The following is an 18,972-nucleotide window of genomic DNA, read 5'->3' on the forward strand; positions in this document are numbered from 1 at the left end:
TGACAGATGAATGGATAAACCAAATATGGTATATACATACAATGAAATATCATTCAACCATAAAAAAAGAAAATGCTACAGAATGTGTGTTAGTCCAGAGAGAGGAAATCCCGGGGCAAAAATACCCCCAAAAACCAAAATCAGTCAAAGGGAGAAATAAAGTTTAAAACCCATTTATTGCTCACAAACTGCAGTCCCGGGCCATCTTTTTCCTCTGCTCTGGAAGAAGCCAGCAAGCAAGCAAGACAGCCCCCTCCCCTTAACCTCTCAAGTTCAGACATGCCTTTGTTGCCCAGGTAATTACCCACTGATACGGAGATGAACTTTTCTCCACCCCCTGAGGATATGCAAATACTCTAAAGCCAGGCGAGATATTCTGTAAATGTTATAATTTTACCTACAATGTGAAACATAGAAGACAATATGCCTGAGTGAAATAAGCTAGTCACAGAAGTTCAAATGCTGTATGATTCTACTTATATGCTGTATCTAAAATATTCAAACTCATAAAAACATTAGAATGGTTATGGTCAGGTGCTGGGGGAACAGGGAGGAGGAGTTTCTGTCCAATAGTACAAAGTGGCAATTATGAAAGGTGAATAAATTCTAGAAATATGCTGTGTACCTAGTGCCTATAGTTAACAATACTGTATTGGACACTTAAAAATAAGTTAGATCTTAGGTTAAGTGTTCTTACCACAAATAAATAATGTGCTGTAGTCATAAATAAATAAGGTCTATTTGAAAGCTCAATACTACATTTAGAAGAATTAGTTCAGATTACATCTTCTCAAAATTTTTAGTTGTCCCCAATATTTTTCAAGTTTGCCATATTTTATTAATACTTGAATCAATTAGGAGAAATTAGAGAACAAATGATTTATATGTGGAAAGACACTTTTTCCAATATACAACTTCTTTGGGACATTACATTTCTTCCTTTAACCTATTTGCCTATCACAGATAGAGACCCATTTAAAATGAGGCAAAAGTCCACCTAAGAACATGTGCCCATCATTTCAGAGTTCAGTGGAAGTCTTCCACCAATAATATGATCATTATTTATCACCATAAGTCATAAGAACTTCCTAAAAAAGGAACTAATACTATTGGGACTATTTACTTCTTTTGTTTTGATTACCTTGTGCACATACTTTAGATATTATATCATATACTTGTAGCATCTAGAACCCTCTTTTTATATTTTCACCATTCTTATGGATAAACTTTTGCATATCTAAATATTTATATTTAATTATAACTTACTTCATTTTTCCTTACTGATGTTGATATATATAATTAATGAAGACAGCATGTTAACGTTTTAATTACATATGAAATAAATTTAATATTAAATTAACATTTGATTTTAATAAAAGATGCAAAATACAATGAAGATTTTTGCAAATAAATTTATGGGTTTAGATATAATGAAATGTTGGAATTAAATTGTATAAAAAGGATGTCTTGAGCCTTGCAATGTAGGATCCAGAGAATAAAGGTTTTAACTACCCCCTTTGTAAGCTCTGGTTTCCAGCTCTGGTTAGTTGTGAAGGCTAGCTTAACAGGCCTTGTATAATGAGGTAACTTAATGAATCTTAGTTATCATTTTCAGACCTTTATAAAAGAATTTTTCCTTAAAAACTATAACCACAGTCATAAGAAATAAAATACTCATGAGAATGAGACAGGGACCATGGACTTAAACAGAATATGGTGAGGGCCTCCGGAAAAAATAAGGCAGGATATTTATAGTCAGAGCAATGTAACTACATGCAAGGAAATCCCCTATAAAAACTATGTGGTAAACATTAAGTTCTAGAGTCATTCTTCAGTGAGATCAGTTAATATTCCCCATATAGAGTAGCACATGTTTTCATTATGCTAATCATTTGTAATCATACATAAGATTCACTTTAGCATGTTAAAAGACCCAGGCCTATGTGCTGTCTTTCCTCCTTCAGACCTGATGAGGTGACTTGCAAACTGGGCTACTAATTTAGCATGCAGACCCAGCTGTAAACAACATAGTAAAAGGCAGGAAGGATTCCACCCTAAAGATAAGATTGCATTTTAATGCCCAGGAAGTTAAGAATTAAGATTCTTGACTTACTCTTTAGCAAACAATACCTCAGCCCACCTTGGGGGCTGGGCAGGTGGCCTTGTTTGTTATGCTCCCAGACCAAGACACTAGTATCTCAGAGAGAAATCAGAGCAGGAAGTTCCTTGTGTTAAGTTAACTCCAAATATTCAGGGACCACTTAACAAGTCCACACCCGTAAGCTTTTTTCCACGTTCCGCAAAATCCTCATCAGCCTATAAAACCCCTAGACAACACCACAACTATGGGCTCTCTTGTCCCCCTCCTGGCCTGAGCCAGAAGCTCTGTCCTCTCACTGTATCTTTCAATAAAAGCCTCTCCCTGGCTCTGCTACCTTGGGTGTTTGCCAAGTTCATTCTTTGACTCCACAAACAAGAACCCTGGCATCAAGAAGTCACTATATTCCAGGCACTGCAATGAAGTACACATAAATTCTGTAATTTATTTCTCATGTTGACTTAGAGCTATCATTATCACAACATTTTATATTTGGGGAAAATGAAACTTTTTAAAGATTAAATAACTTGCCCAGAATCTCTTAGCAGAGACCGAGACAATAATTCTAACTTGGCAAAGTTGAGAATATAGTAGTCTCTTCCACATAGTATTTTCTATTCAAATACTCAAAAATAAAATTCCAGGAAATGAGCAGATACTAAGAAAGCATCACCAAGTATGAAGTCATAATATAGTCCCCCTGTAGTTTTCTCCTCCACAGTTTTCACTGATTCTGGCTTAGGGACCATTTCAGAACACACTGAACTTCCCTTTTATGTGAAACTCCTTGTTTATTTGAAGTTTTCAAGTCCTCTCTTCTTGAGTGCAAACATCCCCATTTCATTTCCCTCATAGAATGTGGTTTCTTACCCACTCACTCTTTAGGAAGTCTGCTTCTGATGTGCTTTTGTTTGCTAATACATTTAAAATGAGGCAGTAAGAAAGTGAAAAAGAGGAAACATTAAATGCATCAAGATAAGTTAAAGAGCACAAACCTTGGGAAGAGGTGGGTGTCAAGAGAAAATGAATTAAAACTGGGCCTAAGAGAAGAAATAAAAGGATTTCTAACAAAAAAATATACTTCAAATATTGGTTTAGTGCTGGTCCAGCCAATGATACCTAAAATTAGTTTTAAGCTTCCATTTGTTGATCTGTGAGTCATGTACTGAATATAAATCTTTATGTGGTTGGATCTGAGGTTAGCAGAGACTCTAAAAGGAAGTTCAAATGAGTTTTCTTTTCCTCAGGCTTGTAGTCTGGGAGATTGTTCTGTTTGTTTAGCTTAATGTTCTTTTACCTTAATGCTTTAGGGATTTCATAAATTTATTTTTATCTTTTTTGCTAAATATAAATGTATAAAAACATTTGAGTCTCCTGTTACATGAAAATGCAAGCTCTAACAATAGACTACTGTAAATTACTAACACATTGATCTTCCTGTTTACATTGATCTTCATAGTTTGGAATAACAGGTAAATATTACAAATGCCATTTTAATTTTACTTCACTAGTTTCATTAAACATGGAGTCTGAATTGCTGATTTATAGTTTACATTTCACTTCTCTTATAATCTTATTTAGTAACTTAGTTAATTTTCCATGTTTCCAATATCACAGATTTAAGAAGGTTCATGTGAATTGTTCTGGCATTCAAAGAAACATCTAGCTAATATAAAGATTAGTTATCACTAAAAGCTCATAAAAATGTAGTTGTGAGTGATGACATACAAATATGATTTATATTCTCTATGAAGTCACAAAGAGTAAATCTCATTAACTGTATGACAAGAATTCTCAAATTTAAAGAATTAATGTTAGGCTGGGGTTCACATGGCAGCACTGACTGGGGATGGTAGAGCTTCTCAGAGTCATTAGCTGTTTTTAGGAGGTCATATAATTAAATAGTAACCATGAGCAGTTGAAGCAAATGGATTTTCCATTCAATTAAAAAATTATAGAACCCTCAACTCTGTCTAAGTGCTTTACTAAGCAGTAGAGACATAAAGATGAATAAGAAAAGTCTAGCACAGAAGAGATCAACGATTTCAGTCCAATTTGGTAAGTACAGTAAAGTAGAATCCAAGATGCTTTGAGGGCAAGGAAGAAAGATTATCAAGTGTGCTAATCCAATGTGCATGTTTTAGGAGAAGGTAGGGCTGGTCAGGGTACATTATAAGTGAAATATGTGTACTCCAAACTCCCTGTAACATTGACTGTATACTTCATGTGTATGTGGTAATTTTTTTTTGTTCCATTCTACTTGCTACTTTATCTCTAGCACCAGTAATAGTGCCTGGCACACATCAGCTACTCAAAGATATATTTGGTGCAAAAGTATTACTTGCTACACTAATTATTCATTTATATGATTGATTCAACTAATATTACAAAGTTTGGGATCTATACAGTTGTTCATTGGAGTGCGGAAAACTATAAATATTTATACTAAGCAAAAGAACCAAATTACCTTTGGAAACATCACCTCATCAAGCAGAAAACATTCTTGAGCCATTATTACTTTAGTCCCACAAAAGAATGCACTGATAAATTACAAATACAAAACCAGAACTATATAGGTTTCACTGGGGCTTATAGATAAGAGATTAACTAGAATCAGTGCAAAGAAAACTGTGCACTCTCCTTGCAAGAACAGAGCTGAGACAAGATCAGAGAGGCCTCCAAAGCAAAGGACAAAGGCATTAGCCACTCAACTTGCTATTCTTTTACATTTGTTTAATCAGTTGTTTCTATTATGTTAATATAAACTAGGATGAAGAGATAATTTTGAAAACTTACAAAACCTTTCCCTAATATGCCAGGAGAATAAATTATTACTGGACACTTTCCCAGCCCCTACTGAAACATAGAAATCCCTGACAAAAATACATGAGCTCTCAAGCTGGCATTGCAGAAATATAAAGAAACATGACATTCTTGGAATGCAGAAAAAGGCAAGATGGTCAAATAGTCTCTCCACTGATAACTTCCTCATATTTAGTTGAAGTAGGAAACAATGTTTTAAAACTATTTCTGCCCAAGGTAGGTTATCATGACCTTATAAAAACTGATTTTCTTCTTTTTGAGCCTAGAAATTTCAAGAATTCTTCCTATCTTATGAGTTCACCTAGAATTTCCTTTAACTATCCCATTTTTATAAAGACATATATTCCTATAGAAAATATCAGACAAAACTCTGACAGTTGCTTTTTAGATAACATTTTGTAATTAAATGTTGAAATAGAATCTAAGGTGACAGATATTCATCCAGCTCACTTAGGTATTTGGAATGCTCTTGGCACTTTTGAAACAGAAGCGAGCATAACTGCCGTGTCTTATCGGTCATATGCTTGGTGACACTATTTTGCTAATTTAAAGAAAATGAACAGAATAAATCTCTTGTGAGTGCATATATTGTTATTCATGTAGAGGGAAAAACTTTCATATTATCTTCTGTTATACTAGACCACTGATTCATTCATTACATCACATCCTAGGCATATAAAAATCACCATCAATGAAATTTGGCTTCATATTTTATTACATTAAAGTTCAGATTTCGTGATTGCAAAAATGTTATATTTTAACAGAAAATCCTTGAGTTTAGGAATTTAGATATCTAAATGAAAAGGAAAAAAAAATCACACCATACATGCTATGACCTTAGTTAACTTGTAATTCTGTCCTAAAAATTCTTCAGTGACTCATTTAAATTCTTTTTGCTCAGATTCCACTCCACCATCTAATTAGAGAAGTCCTAACTATAGGTCATCCTACCCAAGACAACAAAAGCTGCTTGCAGCCATCTGTAATCGGCAAAGTCATTTTTTCAGTCCTTTAGTAAACCACATTTTCTAAGCAAGCAAAACAATTTATGTTGATTCCATGGTCAGTAATGAATTTCCGCTTGTATCAAAAGTCACAAATATAGATGATGAAAAGTTTCTCTTCAAGTATGCAATTCTTTCAAACATCAGAAATATAGCTGGTCTTGACCTCAGAGACAGAACACAGAAAAAGCTTTCAGTGGGTTTTTGATCAGGTCAGAGTAGTCTTAAAAGCAATGAGGAGGTCTAAAGATTCTGGGACCAGCTCCTAGCCTTTGTTTGTATTTGCTTTTTCTACTCATAGGCAAACAAGACAAACTTTTGCAACAAGCGAGTTGGGAATTAGAACCAATGGAGCAAACCATTGTCATCAGCCTTCAAGTTCCCAATTCTCCTGTCTGTCTCTCTGACTTACTGGGTCCCAGTGTTCTCCTGACCAAATGTCAGCCATTCCTGACTTAAATAATTAAACCATAGTCTTTATCCTATAAGAATTGTTTTCTTGCATGATTTGATAATTCAGTGGATTGATCTCATAAATAAGGAGGTGTTTTAATATATTAGAGGCACAAGTTAATAAAAATATTAGCTTTCTTCACAAATGTTACACACCTTTTTTCCTATCTTACAAATAAACACTGACAAAATTGTAACAGGGCAAAAATCAGACACACAAGTCAACTAATTGAATTTAGTAAATCCATCTTACTTCCAGTAGGAGGCAAAAATATTTATTTCAGAAATATACAGGATACATTACTGGAGCACAATTTCTTATTAAAGAAAAATGGAATTTGGAGTACAAGCAACCTACTTGTGGGGAAAATGGAAGTTCCTATGGCCAGGATCCTCACCTGAACCTAAACTACTTGATGATGTAACTGGCCTGCTGCTAGGCTACTGCTTCCACACCCATAGGCCATAAACTATTATTGACTGAGTCACTATATAAAGAACTCTACCCAGTCTGTGCAGAGGCAGAGACAGAGGAGAATTACAGACCTGTAGACTGCTGGATGCAGACATAATTCTGGTGCTCAACATATCACCATGAGAATAAAGCCGGGTATAAACCCTTTACCCCAAAAATGTTCCTTGCTATTTCTTGGTCTTACTGATTTCATAATGAACTTGCCCAGGGCTGAAACCCTCAGGCAAGGCACTACCCCAAAGTCATATATTGAAAACTGTGTAATATAGTATGCATAGATATTTAACAAAGAGTGAAACAGCATGTTGATCTCTGGCAAATTTAACCTTAAGATAATAAGCATATTGGAGTTATCATGAAGGAGATTCTTTTAAATTTATTTTAGCCTAATCACTCATGCATCTTGCTCTGTAGGAGTTAAAAACTGATTTCATAATCTTAGGGTAGAGACTATATTCTAGTCTATACTTCTGTAGCCCTCTGACCTTCAACACACACACACACACACACACACACACACACACACACACACACACACACATATATATATATATGAGCTCATTAAATGCCTGTGGTATTGACTTAACTTTTCAAATAGTGGATAATTAATTACGTGCGGACAACCTTCCTCTGTCTTACTATGCCAACCTTCCTCTGTCTTACTATGTCCCATTGTTAGTTGTCAAGTTTTGGTCTGACATGTTTTTCTTTCTTTGCTGTTCTTGTTATTTACTAAATATTTTTGTCTTGGCTTTATCAAGTCTAAAATAAATTGCATAGAGAAAATTTGGAAAGAATATCTTAAAAACTGCTTGTCAGTATGGTAAAATCACTATATTTTAGAAGCAGAAGTGTCTGTGGATCTCTGCTAGTTCAACTCCTTTATCTTATAAATAATTGACACTGTGATGTACCTAAGAATACAGCTGGTTAAAATTAAGAATGAAAATGAGGTTCTTCTCATTTAATTCAGAAAACTTGATATGGTTCTTATTCCATTATGTACATGTTTTGGTTATTTATTTTTTACAAAACCAACCAATCACCAGTTTGAAAGTTGGATAACAGTTTCTATAATACAAAAAGGGTTTGATATTCTTGCTACTTACCATACCTACGATAAAGTCTGATTCAGTAGTTATTCCTGCCTTATCACTACTATATTACACATGATGATCTCAGAAATTCGGCATTCAAAATAGTCCATAATTATAGAGTTAACATGAAATTTGTTATAGAATAATTTATTACACTTGCAAAATATTTTTCATCTTTACAAAGTAAATTTGGTAAATATCTCAATAGATGAAGATAATTTGCACTTCAAGAACACATTTGAAAATAAATACTAAATGGTACTTTAAGATACAGTGATAAATATGTATTAGGAAAATGAACAGTACAAATATTCATGTGTGTTTTTCAATTAAGTTCAAAAAGTACAAAGTTCAATAAATGCCACTCAAACTAATTAATGCCTTCTTTCTTTTAGGCTTGGATAAGTAAATCTTTTTTAATCTACAAAGAAACAACACATAATAAAAGATGTGTGTGCAACCCAAGTGAATGTTTACTCACGATTTGATCTATAATAAAGAATTGGTAACTAATTTGTTAAATTGGTGATAATGAAATTTTTTTGCATGTAGATTCTTCCTTTTCAAATGTCTTCACTTACACACACTTAAACTCAGTCTTCTTTGGTTGGAGAAAATCTCCTTTGGTTTGAGAAACCAAAGCGACAGAATAAAAGATAGAAGCATGTCCCAAAGGGGAAGCCACAGCGGTGCCAGCTTGATGTATTTTGTCCTGGGAAGCAGGGTAAAGCAGTGGCCGTGGCCGAGTTAGCTTGCAGGAATTGTACTGAGCATTTTTCTCCTTACAAGTCTATTTCTCTGAGAGTAGATGAGATTTATGATGTCATCCATGTGGTGGTTCCAGAATATATTTCATTCTAAGCTTATAAATTTTACTGGTTCATGTAAACTGAATCAGTGATTTTGGAAGACTAAAACCTATAAACAGCTTTACACAGTTTTCCTTTCCTTTTTTTTTTTTTTTCAGCTTCAAGAGTTATATATTCCCCATTCTAATGGCTGCTCTGTTCTCAATTCTCAGTAAAAAAATAATAACCTGTAACTGATTTCCTTCTTATCTAGTAGAAGGAAAGAGGAGCTTATGTAAGTTGTTCAACTAACAACTTTATTCTGTTAGGAAGCTTTCCTCGTGTGACTATTTAACAATCAATAAAATATAATGAAAATATGAAGGTTCTAGTTTCCCTAATTTATATTTTTCCTCTCTTGAATCTTAATTACAGTGTCAAATGACTCATTGGCTCTCATTTATTTTAAAATCTAATAAGAAATATGTCTTCCATAAAAAGACAAGAGTGCTTTATTACCATGATTCTTTCATTCACCATGGCATGGCACTTGATAGTACAAAGCATCCAACAAATCTTTGTCAATTTATGGAATTTAATAATATCAGATTTGACAGATATCCCTTAGCAGTATCCAATTATTATACCCTAATTTCACATTTATCCTTATAACAAACTGTACTTGTCCATTTCATCATGCTATCTCTAAAAAGCACTGTTATCCATGCCCGAGATACAGAAATGTGAAATCTGAATAGAAAAGATTCAAGAAGTTAAAGAAATAACACATATCAAGCAAGTTTTCCATCAAGAAGAGACATAAAAGAGTATTTAGTTTGTTTTAGAAATACAATAAATTTTTTCTTAACATCCAAGCAGGATTTAAGGAGAGATCAGAACATCTTGTGCAGGGCAGACATTTGAGGTAATTCTCTGATGTCTGTAGAGCAGGGCTGCACTGTGAGCAACCACTGGATAAGGTGGGTGAGGCCAGGGAGACTCATCTCTTATCTACTTAGTCTTTCATCCAATCTTAATTAAACCTCAAAAGCAATAATATTGTATTTGAGAAGCAAAAGCTGAAAATGAACAACTTACAAAAAGTCTTAAAAGTTAAAACTTATGTTTAAAATGTTTTCAAGGCTCTCCGATCGATACAGAGCCTTGCCCATGGCATGACACAGATTTAAAAGCTGAACTCAAATTTATTTTACAGTAGAAAGTAGACCTTATGTAAGTGCAGGAATTTTCAATTCAGAAGTTCAAATAAGGCTCACAATCTGAAGAACAAATATGGATTTCAAAAGAATTCCTTTAATAAAAACATTTTCTTTTTCCCCTTTCCTATTTGTCAAGGCACATTCATTTGTCCTCTGTTCCTCAAGATTTTCGCCCCTAGAATTATTGTACATTCTTCTCTTGAAAAGCCGCTTCTTTGCTGAAGACTCTCAGTTCTAGTCACTGATCTAAACCACTAGTCTGGAACTCTAAATGCTGAATACTGTGCTCAAACTTTTCCATTCGATGTCTCATTATCTCAAATGCAGGATATCTAAAATTGTCATCTACTAATGTGTTTATCCATAGAAGTCTCATAAACAGCCTCAAAACCAAAATTTAGACTTAAGAGTCACTTATAAATCAATTCACTTCTCAGTATCTGGTCAATAAACCTTTTTGGTCATTCCTCTTTCAAAATCAATCATTCCTTCCAGCCACCTGTCTTAGGTTAAGTAAAATTTGAGATAGAGATTTGGGCACAAGGTTTATAGTGGCTCTCAGGAGAAAGAGGACAAAGAAAACAGGACTGGGGAAGGAGCTAAGCCAGGATAAGCTTTAAGCTGGAGTCTAGCTTCAGCCTAGTTCCATGTAACCTCTGGAGCCTGAATTATGGCACAAAACTGGCCCCACCTTGAGTCAAGGGATCTGCCTTCCATTTCTCCATATTGGTCATTGGTTTTATGGAAGGATACATAACCTAATGGGCAAGGAAGATTCCATTCTGCCAAGAACAGTTCTCTAAAGAAGGCAGCAGCTGTGAGTCCTTAGCAGCCAACATCCTGAACAGCAGGGGAAGGGTTCTCCTATCCAGTAATGTGGATCTAGATGGGGCACCAACAGTGTCCACTACAATACTTAGGTAAAATTTTTGGATCTAACATGATATACTTGACTCAAAATTTGTCATTATTAATATTGAAGGAATTCTGACAAGGTTACCAATGATTTTAGAGGCCATTTTTCCTAACATTCTTCCCTAGTTATTCACCAAGTTCATTCCAATAAGTATTTATAAAATCTATTTTCCCACTGTGCTATAACATGTATAGAAATATCAACTACAACCATGAATATTTTTGTAATAACATTTTGGAGGTCATAATATAAGGCAAGCTACTTGTAATTTTGTTAGCAGATAGTTTTATTTTACATAAGCTCAAAATACATACACGTTATGTGTGCTTACACACATATTCAATAAGCACACATGCATACATACACACAAATATAAACCTTTTGGGGCCTCTGGCATGGCCATCAAGATTGGAGATGAAAAGAAATGGAAGTTCAGAGGAGTAAGCTCTCTGTGTGGTAAATCTTAATTGATGCAAGATGGAAGCAACATGGGAAAATAAATTCTTTCATTCTTGTTCCAGTAGGTACTTCAAGGGGCAGTACCTCCTTTTAACTCTTTTAGGAAAGTACTGTAGACACAGCCTGTGGTGCCAAGTGTAGTACTGCATTGCATTACATGGCTTCTTTCTTCGCCTCACTTCTCTTTTACCTTTATGCTCGCTGCCTGCCTGGATATGCTCTTCCAAAATAAAGAGTAAGACTTTAATCCTTGCTTCAAGTTATGCTTTTCCTTCTGCTATCCCAAATATTAGGCCATAATTAGTATCAGAATGGAAATCGATGCTTCTTTCTTTGAGAAAATTTTACTGTAAAGAAGAGAAGATCAACTGAAATAAAAGTAAAAACTGTGCTCAATGTCATGGTTGATTTACACTCTGGTTCAAGTTCCTTATCCCATTGTAGACTGGTAACAGTTTATGCATTGGCTGAGAGCCCATGCTTTTTCAGAAGACAAAGGTGAGGCACAAACATACAGCATGATGAGATGACTACAAATGCCCTCTACCTTACCAAACTAATAGCAAAACAGAAGTAACTTTATTGGAGAACCTCCATATTTATGTACCTTTTCACATACAAAGTCAGAAAAGTTAAATGTTTCACATTTCTAATAACTAAAGAATCACAACATCCCATTTGGTATCTACTGTTAGTTTCACATGTCTTTCTTATCTGGGTTTACCATGGAACACCAGGCATAAATTTGTTGTTGGTGGGTATCCTGCAGCTTTTAGAATTGTGAAGTGTACAGTTTTGACATACCATCACATGGAAATTATTCTTTAGACAGCAAATTAAGAAAACAAAGCGGTGCTAGTTTACTCCATTTCCTATTTCTTATTAAAATAGTCATAAAAATATTTTGATTTAAAAATAAAAACCCTCAAAGGATTGAAATTGATCATATATCAAATGAAAGCTTTCCTACTGTAATTATAATCACAATGATGCCAGATTTTTCCCCTTGCACCTGGAAATATTTATCATGGCTTTGACAAATAGAGTTGGGAAGAAATGATGCTCAGTGACTTTCCAAAGCTGGCTCAATTCAGTTTTTGCCTTGCTTGGAAGTCATGTGCTGCATATTACTATAAGCAATGATGCAGTAAGCATCCTTATATATGTGTTCTTTGCAAGAATTATTCAAGATAAAGCATAAAGTGATATTCCTGTGACATGGGATATGTGCATTTTCAATTTCACCAAATAGTTCCTGGACATCCAGTCTCGACAATAGTCCTAGACTTCCAGTCACCCAGTTCAGGTGCCAGGCATGTTGTGAACAGGCTTCAGATGATTCCACCACTGGTCATAGATTCCCTCCCCAGACTTTGAGTCACCCCAGCCTCAGACTTCATGAAGTAAACACAAGTTTTCCTGCTATACCATATTCAAACCTATTCAATCCTGACCATTGAATCTGTGAGCATAACAACAATGTTGTTTTAAGCTAAGTTTTAGAGTGGTCATGATAACTGGAACACATTTGATAACTTCTTAAAGTCCTAACAATTTGTTTTACTTAGATGACTATTAATCCAAGTATATCAATACGTGAAGAATGTTATTGATCTCTGCTCAGAACTAAACTTAAAAACTATACCACTAAATGGTCTCGAGTAAACATTACCATTATAAATGCTCCTGTTACATTTATGGCTTTCGACTAGAATTTTAGGACAGGTGGCTGGAAGAAATGTTTGCTTATTAAAAATATGCATGGAAAAAACCCACATCCAATTTATATTCTACTGAAAACCCCACAGTTATGTCAGTTCTGTAAGAGAAAATGGATAAAAACACAGCATCAGAACGGACATTTGGGAAAGGTCAGGATATTCTAAAATAATTAACACCTTCACCTTTCAAGCAGTTTATACCCAACCTACAGGACTATATCTAGGATTAGATGATTCTTGCTCAAATTGACACTTGGGAAAATAAAATCATTATTCTTAGTCTGCTCTTTAGAAAAAAAATTGTAATAAAATATGTGATTTATCCTATCAAGAAAAATACATCCAAGTATACTTTTAGTTGAACCTATGTGTCAAATATTGTCAATAACATTTAATCTTCATACATTGCTATGCAAATGATCACCTTCAATATTGGGTATACTTTTGTCCTTTCAATAGGTTAAACAAAATCTGTAATCTTATTTCCAAAAGAGTTATAATTGACAAATCATTAAGTGTATAAAGAGTTCATTGTGAGGAAGACTTTCTTGCACCTACCTGAGTCTGAGTTCTTTGACCTGTGATTCCATTGCCTTTCTGTGATCAAACACTTCTGTTGTAACTACCCTATTTCAAACCATCAGCACATACCTGAATGAATGCAAAACCTTTGAACTGCTCTTTCTATATTCATTGTTGCTCCCTAATAGAATCTTATTTCTATCAAAAGGCTAAGTTTTTTTTCCTATTTTTTTTTTGGTATCATTAATATAGAATCACATGAGCAACGTTGTGATTACTAGATTTCCCCCATTATCAAGTCCCCACCACATATTCCATTACAGTCACTGTCCATAAGCATAATAAGATGCTGTAGAGTCACTACCTGTCTTCTCTGTGCTGTACTGCTTTCCCTGTGCCCCCCTCCACATTATGAGTGTTAATCTAATGCCCCTTTTTCCCCTTCTCCCTCCCTTCCCACCTACCCTCCCCAGTCCCTTTCCCTTTGGTAACTGTTAGTCCATTCTTGTGTTATGTGAACCTGTGGCTGTTTTGTTCCTTCAGTTTTTGCTTTGTTCTTATGCTCCACAGATGAATGAAATCATTTGGTACTTGTCTTTCTCTGCCTGGTTTATTTCACTGAGCATAATACCCTCTAGCTCCATCCATGTTTTTGCAAATGGTAGGATTTGTTTATTTCTTATGGCTGAATAATATTCCATTGTGTATATGTACCACATCTTCTTTATCCATTCATCTACTGATGGACATTTAGGTTGCTTCCATTTATTGGCTATTGTAAATAGTGCTGCGATAAACATAGGGGTACATATGTCTTTTTGAAACTGGGATCCAGCATTCTTAAGGTAAATTCCTACGAGTGGAATTCCTGGGTCAAATGGTATTTTTACTTTGAGTTTTTTGAGGAACCCCATACTGCTTTCCACAATGGTTGAACTAGCTTACATTCCCACCAGCAGAGTAGGAGGGTTCCCTTTTCTCTGCATTCTCACCAGCATTTGTTGTTTCTAGTCTTTTATATGTTGGCCATCCTGACTGGTATGAGGTGATACCTCATTGTGGTTTTAATTTGCGTTTCCCTGATAATTAGTGATGTGGAGCATCTTTTCATGTGCCTGTTGGCCATCTGAAATTCTTCTTTGGAGAAGTGTCTGTTCATATCCTTTGCCCATTTTTTAATAGGGTTATTTGTTTTTTTGGGTGTTGAGGCATGTGAGTTCTTTATATATTTTGGATGTTAACCCCTTGGCAGATATATCATTTACAAATATATTCTCCCATATGGTAGGATGACTTTTTGTTCTATTGATGGTGTCCTTTGCTGTACAGAAGTTTTAAGTAAGATGTAGCCCCATTTGTTCATTTTTTATTTTGTTTCCCTTGTCTGAGGAGACGTGTTCAGGAAAAAGTTGCTCATGTTGGTATTCAAGAGATTTTTGCCTATGTTTTCTTCTAAGAGTTTTATGGTTTCATGACTTACATTCTGGTCTTTGATCCATTTTGAGTTTACTTTTGTGTATGGAGTTAGACAATAATCCAGTTTCATTCTCTTACATGTAGCTGTGTAGTTTTGACAGCACCAGTTATTGAAGAGGCTATCGTTTCCCCACTGTATATCCATGGCTCCTTTATCATATATTAATTGACCATATATGCTTGGGTTTATATCTGGGCTCTCTAGTCTGTTCCATTAGTCTATGTGCCTGTTTTTGTGCCAGTACCAAATTGTTTTGATTACTGTGGCTTTGTAGTAGAGCTTGAAGTTGGGGAGTGGAATCTGCCCTGCTTTATTCTTCCTTCTCGGGATTGCTTTGGCTATTTGGGGTCTTTTGTGGTTCTGTATGAATTTTAGAATGATTTTCTCTAGTTCATTAAAGAATGCTGTTCGTATTTTGGTAAGAATTACTTTGAATCTGTAGATTGCTTTAGGCAGGATGGCCATTTTGACAATATTAATTCTTCCTATCCATGAGCATGGGATGTGTTTCCATTTATTGGTATCTCCTTTGATTTCTGTCATGAGTGTCTTGTAGTTTTCAGAGTATAGGTCTTTCACTTCCTTGATCAGATTTAGTCCTAGATATTTTACTCATTTTGATGCAATAGTGAATGGAATTGTTTCCCTGATCTCTCTTTCTGCTTGTTCATCATTAGTATACTGGAATGCAACAGATTTCTGTGTATTAATTTTGTGTCCTGCAACTTTGCTGAATTCAGATATTAGATCTGGTAGTTTTGGAGTGGATTCTTTAGGGTTTTTTTTTATATACAATATCATGTCATCTGCAAACAGGGACAGTTTAACATTCCTTGCCAATCTGGATGCCTTTTATTTCTTTGTGTTGTCTGATTGCTGTGGCTAGGACCTCCAGAACTATGTTAAATAAAAATGGGGAGAGTGAGCACCCTTGTCTTGTTCCTGATCTTAAAGGAAAAGCTTTCAGCTTCTTGCTGTTAAGTATAACGTTGGCTGTGGTTTTGTCATATCTGGCAAAAGGCTAAGTTTTTTAAAGCATACATTTAAAAGGCATAAATCAAGTAATGCTGTTTCCTCTACTTTAAATTTCCTAATAAAATTGTAAGGAAAACAGCAGGAAAAAAAATCCCACCCTTACCCCATTCGACCTCATCTCACACCTCTCTCCCCTTCGCTCACTATGTCCCAGCAATACTTACTGTCCTTCTGTCCCATGTGCTCCCCAAACACATTCCACCTTCAGGACTTTTGCATCTGCTGGTCTCTACCCAAAGACTCTGTCCCAGACATTCAGATCAGTCGTTCCTTCCTGTCATTCATTTTTCAACTGAAATGTTAGTCTTCATTTCAGGGAAGCTGTTTCAGATTTCACAATCTAATATTGCACTACACCCTCCCATATCAATCAATTCTCTATGAACCCAAACCTTTATTCTTCCTTAGCTCTTAATTGCTATTTGAAATTACACTATTAGTTCATTCTTTTTCTGTTTATTGCCTAACTCTAGGAGAACAAAAGCTCCATTACAGCAAGGCCTATATCTGCCTTCCTTTTCCCCAGTAACAAATAATCACCTTTTCAGTGATTGGAAAACACATGCACACACACATACACACAAGGCTTTTGAATAGAAGCAGTGTGGTTATTGGTATGAAGAAAATGACTGAATTAATACAAACTCCAAATGGGGTTATAATGATGATACTGACATGGCAAATGAATATTTGCTTACCATGCTAAGAACTAAAACTGGATTGCATATCAGTCTAAAATAATCAAAACCTTTAAATTATTTGTCTTTTGTAAATCCAGGACTGTTAACAAAATAGTTTACCTTTATCCCCATATTCCCAACTGTAAAGAAGGAATAGTATTTTTGCAACAAGGTTAAAAAAAAGTTATTAAAATTATATATACATGTACATAAGTGTTGTGGGTTGAATTATATCCCCCTAAAATATGTGGTCAAATCATAAAGTCCATTACTTATGAATATTACCTGATCTGTTGTGATGACTTATTTTATGTGCCAACTTTGCTGGGCCACAGGACCAGACAGAAAACATTATTCTGAATGTTTCTGTGAGGATAGTTTTGGATGCGATCATCATTTTAATTGGCGAACTTTGAATAAAGTGGATTGCCCATTGTAATTAGGGTGAGCCTCACTCAATTAGTTGAAGGCTTGAATAGGAGAGAAAAAAAAAAGACTGAAATCTCCCAAGCAAGAAGTTCTGCCAACAGGCAACTTTCTAATTTGAACTGCAGCACTGGCACTTTGCTTTGTCTCCAGCCTGCTAGCCTACCCTGCAGATTTTGGATTTTGGATATGCCAGCCATTATTGCATGAGCCAATTCCTTAAATAAAATTCTTTATATTTATATACACATTCTATTAGTTCTGTTTCTCTGGAGAACCCTGACTGATATACAGGGTCCTTGCAGATATAATCAAGTTAAGATGAGGTCATATTGGATTAGGGGCAGCCCCACTCTAATGACTCAGGTTTTAATAAAAGAGCCATTAACATGGACATAGAGACAACAGGGAGAAGGCCACTTGACAATGGAAGCAGGGACTGGAATGATGCATTTACAGCCAAGGAATGTCAAGTATTTCTCCCACAAAACTTCCAGAAAAAAAAAAAAACACAATTATGCTGAGTGACATAAGCTGGGAGGAGAAAGACAAAGGCCATATGATTTCATATATTTGTGGAATCTAAGAACAAAACAAAATGAATAAAACAGCAGTAGACTCAGAGACACTGAGCAGTGACTGGTGGTTACTATGGGGAGAGGATGTCACACCAAAAATAAAAGATTGGAAGAAGAGTTTTAAGGCTGAAAAAAAGAAAGATTAATAAAATCTTCATGCTTACCCCACTCCAAGAATACTTATAGGACCAAAAAGAAAGATACCTCTTAATGTTAAGATATATACAGAATTACTTGGTGCATTTTATTCTTTTATTCAAGACTACTTTCAATATAAAAGTTCTTTTTTTCTCTTTGCCTTAGAGCCCTTGACAAGTTAATGTTAAAGACAAATGCAAACAACTTCTGAGTAATAACTAATGGTCTGCAGACCTGGAGAGCACTACAAAGGCAAACCAGCGCACTGAAAACACTAAAATTTTTTATGAAAGTGTTTTGAGTTTAAACAAGAAAGCAGAGGAAATGAAGGTTGCAAAGGTGCTAGAAAACTTGAAATTTAACATTTTATCACGTCAAAGAAATAAATCCATTTCTTCTTATATGGTCATGGAAGAAATAATGAAATTAGAATAACAAGAAAGATATATTCATATATTCTAAAACCAGCAAGTTCTGTTAAACGTTATGAATGAATTTTCTGTATATAATTTTGCATAAGCTCAAAAGAATAATTAACAGTTGACATATTTATAAATGAAATAAAAAATTACCTTTGGGTTAAAAATAATGATATATATTATATATCTAGTCCTATTATATGTTATATATATATATTTTTTTTTTGAGAAGACATCTCTCATATTTATTGATCAAATGGTTGTTAACAACAATAAAATTCTGTATAGGGGACTCAATGCACAATCATTAATTCACCCCAAGCCTAATTCTCATCAGTCTCTGATCTTCTGAAGCATAACAAACAAGTTCTTACATGGTGAACAAATTCTTACATAGTGAATAAGTTCTTACATGTTGAACAGTACAAGGGCAGCCATCACAGAAACTTTCGGATTTGATCACACATTATGAACTATAAACAATCAGGTCAAATATGAATATTTGTTTGATTTTATACTTGATTTATATGTGAATCCCACATTTCTCCCTTATTATTATTATTATTATTTTTTTTTTAATAAAATGCTGAAGTGGTAGGTAGATGCAAGATAAAGGTAGAAAACATAGTTTAGTTCTGTAAGA

The 18,972-nt window shown here is 34.8% G+C and overlaps 1 non-coding gene across 1 annotated transcript; it reads left to right on the forward strand.

The window, feature by feature from the left end:
* Nucleotides 1–17,058: 17,058 nt before the first annotated feature.
* On the forward strand, nt 17,059–17,113 carry LOC118919293 (small nucleolar RNA SNORD66). The gene has a single exon (XR_005027442.2). It is a non-coding gene; the product is annotated as a small nucleolar RNA SNORD66 (small nucleolar RNA).
* Nucleotides 17,114–18,972: the final 1,859 nt, after the last annotated feature.

The sequence above is a fragment of the Manis pentadactyla genome, chromosome 1, assembly GCF_030020395.1.
Source record: "Manis pentadactyla isolate mManPen7 chromosome 1, mManPen7.hap1, whole genome shotgun sequence".
Taxonomy (NCBI): domain Eukaryota; kingdom Metazoa; phylum Chordata; class Mammalia; order Pholidota; family Manidae; genus Manis; species Manis pentadactyla.